The following is a 6,777-nucleotide window of genomic DNA, read 5'->3' on the forward strand; positions in this document are numbered from 1 at the left end:
GATTGAGAGAGAGATTGATTATCTTGGAACATAAGCTCTAAATGAGATGAGCCCATCAAATCCTTCCCCTTCAGAGCTCAGGGAACCCTGCAGAGGAGGAGGCAGAGGGCAGAGGGCACTAGGAGTCAGGCAATATAGAGGAGAGCAGGAGAACAAGTCCCTTTAAATCAACCACACAAAGTTCATCTGAACTCACAGTGACTGAGGCAGCAAGGCCAGGGCCTGCACAAGTTTACACAAGTCCCCTGCATACATATTGTAGCTCTCAGCTTAGTATTTTTATGGGACGCCCGAGTGTGTGAGCAAATGGGTCTCTGGCTCTTGTGGCTTTCTTGGGCTCTTTTATTTCCCTGTTGGCTTGTTCTGTTCAACTTCGATATGATGGTTTCTGCTTTATTTTATTTTGTTTAAAAAATGTAGGTGTCGTGTTTTGTTTATAGAAATGTTTTGGTTATTTTTAAGTATGAATGATCTTGTAATCTACAGATTAAATTTTCTTTATCAAAATATACTTTAATTTCTGGTTTTCTTCTGTGTGAGTTTTGGGGCACTTTCCATTCATCTAAGTTGTCAGATTCAATCTCATTTCTGTAAAACCCCTCCTGCATTGTGTTTTCTGTTCCTGATGTTGATTATTGGTATTTTCTCTCAAGCTTCCTTAATAATTCTCAATAACTTTGAGGAGTCAACACTGTTGTGTTTTTCTGCTGTTCTGCCTTTCTCCATTTGCAGACACTTTATCATTGCTCCTACGTTCTTTACCTGTAATTTGATATTCTCTTTCGTAGCTTGTGAAGAAAAAAAGCTTAATCATTGATTTACATACCCTTTTCTTTTCAAATACAAATTTAAGTCCATATTTTTTTACTGAGTAATACTTCATCTGTGCCAACACATTTTATAGTATTATACTTTCACTGTAGCTCAATTCCATTTATCAATAATTCTCACATTTCTTCCTTGACACATGGATTGTTTAGAAGTACACTGCCTGTCAAACATTTGGGGTATTTCTATTTACCGTGCTATTACCATTTCTAACCATGTTTCACCATTGCCTATGAGTGTGCTCTGTATTTTAGTGAGTTCGAGTACATTGTGGTTGTTTGATGTGCAGCTCATACTTCAGCATGTGGTTTAGTTGATAAATAATCCACGTTCAGTTGAATAGGATTGTGTTTTCTAAGTTGTTTGGTTCTAAAGCTTTATTCTGACTTATTTGCTTAATTACCTACTGATAGTTTTTGTATTTTTCTTTTGGTTTGCATAAATTCATATTGTGACAGGGCAAGGCAGTGTAAAGGTTCCTCCATTTTGTATCCTTGATGAGGCCATTTCAGGTTAAACTAGAATTTAACTTGATCTCCTTGATGGAGAATCCCATGGAAAATTACCAAACTCTATTCTAAGGACCCTGAGCTCAAGATGTCACTGCTAGCTTAGCTTTTGTCAAACTCTCTGCTTCTTTAAACCTCTCCCTTCAGCTAACTCTGTATCTCAGCTTCTGTTAAACTGCTTGCTCATACAAAACCTGTTCCCTGCAACTGCAGAGCAAGATACTAGGATTCGGTTTTACTTTAAAAGCCCATTGCTCTAATTGCTCAGGGCTACACTGAAGCCCCAAATACCTCAGTGTGTCACACTAAGCTGCGATCAGGACTTTCAGTTGGCTATAAACTGTGTCCGAGTGTTCATCTCTGGTAGGATCCCTGTAACAGTATATTCTAAACATAAAATCAATCTTCCTTGACTAGCAAAAGGATACTTAGTATATTTGGCTGAACGAACATTTGAATACTTTTAAATCTAACACATTTCTCAAATTGCTTTTTCCCTTATAAGGAAAGGAGACTGTTTTCACAGGCTACCATTTGAATCTTCATATTTCTTTAAACTTTCTGAGCAGGATTCCAACTAAGAAGTTTTTTATTTTCTTTTTTCTTTTTGACAATTTTTTTCTTTTATTGGATATTTTTATTTACATTTCAAATGTTATCCCCTTTCCCAGTTTCCCCTCCAGAAACCCTGCTATCACCCCCTGCTTCTATGAGGGTGCTTCCCTACCCACACACCTACTCCCTCCCACCTCCCCACCCTGGCTTTTTGCTTTTATTTTTTCTTTACAGAATAAGGATTCTATTCTTAGCCACCCTGGATTGATGCTTTATAATCAGGAAAGATTTTACCAACTTCCAGGTAAGATGGTGGACGAAAAGTCACTTCAGGAGGAATGCTTGATTAGTTTGGGAAACACTCCCTGTCTCTCACTAGAAAACAAACAGTCTTCTGAGGAATAATTAATATACTATAATATGATAAAATAAAAATTAAAACATTGGTGTTGGACAAGACAAACAAAAAGAAGAAAAAGAACCCAAGAGAAGGCAGGAGGTCAGAGAGCCACTTGTACCAATAGGCAGGAATCCCATCCAAACTTTAAACTGGAAGCCATAGTATACACACAGATGATATGATGCGGACTCACGTATACCCTGCATGTGCTGCCTCAGCCTATGTGAGTTTGTATGTTCTTTGGTCATATTAATTTAGAGAGCTTTGTTTTCTTGGTGTCTTTTATCCCCTCTGGCCCTTATGCTCTTTTTGCCTTCTCTTCTCCATGGCTCCCTGAGCCTTGTGGGGGATAATTTGAGGAGAGATTCCACTGAGAGCCAAGTGTTCTGAGATATATCACTCTACATAAGGTTTGTAGTATTCCATTGTGTAAATGAGCCACATTTTCTGTATTCATTCTTCTGTACAAGGGTCTCTGTATTTGTTCCCATGTGACCATTTGATGGTGACTGAGCAAGGTATGAACATAGCAGAATGTATTAAAAGCCATTTAATTTGTTTGTTTTCAGAACAGTAGTATTTGGTTTAATCCTAGATCCCTGGGTTATCTGGTCTCAGGTTATTGGTCACTCAAACAGTGTTGGGTATGTATTTCGACTTGTAGATTCAGTTTAAGTCAGGCCAGATATTGATTGGTTACTCACACAAGCTTTGAGCCATCATTGCCCTCGTGTAGCTTGCAGGCAGGATAATATAGTAGATAGAGTGTTTATGGCTCAGCCGGTGCTAACGCTTCTCCTTTGGTAGTATGCAATGTACCTTCCTACACCAAGAGGCTAGCCTCTAGTTGGGCACCAGCTTGACTTCTTCAGGGTCAATGAATTGTGTAGCTATTGTCCTTATCAATGGGTTCTTGCCATCAGTTTGTGGAAAACAGACTTTATTCTTGGCAACAGCCTGGGTTGTTTGGGAGTTCCTATGGGACTCCTTTGGCCAACAACTCAATTAGATGTAACCTAGTCCCAGAACTGGAAGCTTCTTTTAGTAACAAAAGATGGCCATCTGGGATTCTATCTCTCCCATTATTAGACAATTTCGGTAAGATTGCCTTCATATATGTATAAATTTTAGGACACTTCTTTTGTATTAAGTGTTCATACTTCCTCTCAAGTGGCCATTAGTTTTCATTGTCTCTCTCTCTCCCTACTTTCCTTCCCTCATCCCCCTTCAACCTTCACCTCCCTCTTTTTTTAACTTTGTAAGCATTTTTTAAAAAAAATTTATTAGATTTTTTTATTAACATTTTAAATGTTATTCCCTTTCCCAATTTTCCCTCCAGAAACATGCTATCCCATTCCCCCTGCTTCTATGAGGATGCTCCCTCACCCTCCCACTCACTCCCTCCCACCTCCCTACCCTGACATTGCCCTACACTGGGACATTGAACCTTGACAGGACCAAGGGCCTCTCCTCCCACTGATGCTCAACAAGGCCCATCCTCTGCTATCAACACAGATGGAGCCATAGGTCTATCCCTGCGTTCTCTTTGGATGGTGCTTTAGTCCCTGGGAACTCTGGGGGATTTGGTTGGTTGATAGTGTTGTTCTTCTTATGGGGTTGCAAACTCCTTTAGCTCTTTCAGTCCTTTCTCAGTTCTCAGTTCAATGGTTGGCTATGAGCATCCAACTTTGTATTTGTCATGTTCTGGCAGAGCCTCTGAGGAGACAGGTATATCAGGCTCCTGTCAGGATGCACTTCTTGGCATCAGCAATATTGTCTGGGTTTGGTGTCTGTGTATGGGATGGATCTCCCAGGTGGGGCAGTCTCTGGATGACCCTTCCTTCAGTCTCTGCTCCACACTTTGTCTCTTTTTTCCTTCTGTGAGTTGATTCTAATAGCATGGAGTTTCCCAACTGTTGTGCCGCTCAAAGCATATTAAAATATAAAAGCTATGCTTGTATCTTTCATCTGGTAAATAAATGGTCTAAGGCAGGAAGGAACACTGCACCAGGATTTAAATATTACTAACAATGGTTGTCATTGACTTAACAGCTAATATCCACATATGGCTAAATATATACTATATTTTTTTCTAGGTATGAGATACCTCAAAGTAATACTCCATTGTATAAGTACACCACGTTTTTTTCATCCATTCTTCTTTTGAGGGACATCTAGGTTGTTTCCAATTTCTGGCCACTATGAACAGAGCAGCATTGAATATGTTTGAGCAAGTGTCTCTTTGACAGGATGAAGAGACTCTTGGGTATACGACCAAGAATGGTATGGCTTGATCTTTAGGTCAATTGACTCTTACTTCTGAGGATTTCTATAGTATACATGCTTACATTCCCCCTCAGCAATGGAAGAGAGTCCCCCCTACTGCACATCCCCATCAGCATGAGCTGTCACTTGTTTTGTTGATCTTAGCCATTCTGAGTGGTATAAGATGAGATCTCAAAGTAATATTGATTTGCATTTTCCTGATGACTAAGATCTTTGAGCATTTCTTTAAGGGTTTCTCAGCTTTTTGAGTTTCCTCTTTGAGAATTCTCTGTTTAGATCTGTTCCTAATTTTTAATTGGTTTATTTATTTTCTTGCTATCCAGTTTTCTTGAGTTTTTTTTTTTTTTGTTTTGGATATTAGCCCTCCATTGCATGTGTAATTGATTAAAATCTTTCCCCATCCTGTTGGCTAGAAGGTCCTATTTATTAATAGTTGACGTTAGTGTCTGGGCTATTGGTGTTCCGTTCAGAAAGTCCTTTCCTGTGCCGATGAGTTCAAGTTTATTCCCAACTTTCTCTTCTATTGGTGTATTTGATTTTATGTTGAGGTCTTTGATCCATATGGAGTTGAATTTTATTCAGGGTGATAAGTATGGATCTATTTGGATTTCCTGAACATGTAGACATCCAATATGACCAGCTTCATGTGTTGTAGATGCTGTCTTTTTCTCCACTGTGTATTTTTATGACTTCTTTATCACAAATCAAGTATCTATACTTGTATAGATTATCCTCTCTCTCTCTCTCTCTCCCTTTCTTTCTTTCTTTCTTTCTTTCTTTCTTTCTTTCTTTCTTTCTTTCTATAAGTCATGGCCAGTGTGAATTTTTTTTTTTTTGGTTCTTTTTTTCGGAGCTGGGGACTGAACCCAGGGCCTTGCGCTTCCTAGGCAAGCGCTCTACCACTGAGCTAAATCCCCAGCCCCGGCCAGTGTGAAATTTTAACTAAGACACTACATCATAAAAAGACAGTCTCAGTAATGGGCATCCATGTTATATTTATCTGTTTATATTTTGTTTATCTGTTTAGTGACTCTGCAAAATGCCCTGCTTCAAGCACAAAATGAATGTCTTCCACTGTCATTGTGTATCATTCAGTAACTAAAATCTACCTTGGCTGGGTAGAGTCTTGAGTAATCAGGGTTGAAAGGGAAATCTGTGGGTAGCTCACATGGCATGTGGAGAGGGATTTAAACACAGGCCATGGTTTGAGCTTGGCTCTTCCTGACCAGGCCCTGGGCAGATGACTCTCACTATCTGCTTAGATCCTCCAAGCCCCTCTTGCTGCTCGCTTCCTTGGTTTTGATGTCTCTTAGCCAACACTAATTTATTTTGCATGTTACCATAAAGTACTAACCAAACATGAACGAAGCTACCCTGTGTCTCTCATGGCATCTTAGAGGTAAGGCATACCTGGCTGTGGGTGGTATAGACATGGCCCAGATCTTGGCCAGGATGAGGGACCTCCATGGCATCTGGATTGTCTTCAGGCTGTGGGGAGGAGGCTGAGGAGACAGATTAAGTAGTTCCTCACTCTGTGTGGAGGTCTGGTTCATACTGTTGCTATTCTGTCTTGGAAAAACATCCAGGAAGTGAGTATTTGTAGCTTTTGGGAGGCCTGGAGTACCTTGAGGGAAAGGGCAGGTTGGCCTGACCCAAGTTCTTCCCTTTCACCGGATGCTTTTGTTCTGAAGACATATCACATAAGAACTGCCCCAAGGCCCTGCCTCTCAAGCTTTTTAGCCCTCTCTACCTGCTTAAACCAGAAAACCTGGTTGATTTTCCACTTTTTTGCAATTGGCATTAAAGAAAGCATATGTAAATGTGTTTCTTAAAACCACTCAAATTCCTGTGCTACTTCAATATGCTCCTGGGAAGACGGCAGTGCAGAGTTTTCTTCAATACAATGCAATACAACAAAGAAATCCAATTCATTCCTTTGTACCCCGATTTATGCATACACAGCACTTCAGACTGTGTTCCCTTAATCTGGCAAAGGCTAAGCTTCCACCCTGCCACCTTCCCGCCGGGTATTATTTGTCTCATAATGCAAGAAAAGGACAACTGTATCTGTCCTATAAATTCCCAAACGATGTCAAACTAAGCCTTATTACGCAACCTTCCGTTGATAGCTACTGGGTGGGGACTTAATGTAGCCGTGGAGGATTTAGTGGGATGGCGGCGCATGTCTGCGGTCATGAT

Source organism: Rattus norvegicus, chromosome 19 (genome assembly GCF_036323735.1).
Source record: "Rattus norvegicus strain BN/NHsdMcwi chromosome 19, GRCr8, whole genome shotgun sequence".
In the NCBI taxonomy this organism is placed as follows: Eukaryota; Metazoa; Chordata; class Mammalia; order Rodentia; family Muridae; genus Rattus; species Rattus norvegicus.